This window comes from Triticum aestivum, chromosome 4A (genome assembly GCF_018294505.1).
Source record: "Triticum aestivum cultivar Chinese Spring chromosome 4A, IWGSC CS RefSeq v2.1, whole genome shotgun sequence".
Taxonomy (NCBI): domain Eukaryota; kingdom Viridiplantae; phylum Streptophyta; class Magnoliopsida; order Poales; family Poaceae; genus Triticum; species Triticum aestivum.
In genome coordinates, this window is record NC_057803.1 from 447,391,565 (window position 1) to 447,392,272 (window position 708).

Genomic DNA, 708 nt, shown 5'->3' on the forward strand with positions numbered 1-708 from the left:
TAAATCCTCAATATTTCTTTATTTTGGGAAAGTCATTTTATTCCCTCTCTCATATTTTTGTAATAGAAATAATTGACGATAAAATAATTAAAATCAAATGATCCTATTCTCAAAATTTGAGAAAACTCAAATATGAAAATAACGAAATTCCCAACTCTCTCCGTGGGTCATTGAGTTGCGTAGAATTTCTAGGATCAACCAAAATGCAAAATAAAATATGATATGCATGATGATCTAATGTATAACATTCCAAATTGAAAATTTGGGATGTTACAAGCCTAGTTCTTAACCCCGTAGAAAATATAAGATGACTCAGATCAGAAGGTCATGAGGATAAGGAGTAAAAAGAGCCTTATGTTCCCATCCACAATCAAATCCCTTATATAACTAAAGCATTTCTAGACTCAATTTCGACCAGTTTGTCTTGGCAATCCTACATGTAGTCAGGCTCTGATACCAAAGCTGTCAGGACCCTAATTCTAAGTCACACCGGTCTAGCCTGTAACACCTCATATCACTTTGCGGCCTCACGCATGGTATTCCCACTGGTGTCGCCTTACCATGGCCCGGGACCGTTTGCGCCTTTTGGCTCACGTATATGATAGTGTCGCTAGCATCCATATGACAGAGAACCCGGGCCGACATGACTAGTCATGAACCCAAAGTGGCACTAACTTACGGGGACAAGCATACATGAATCAACATCGA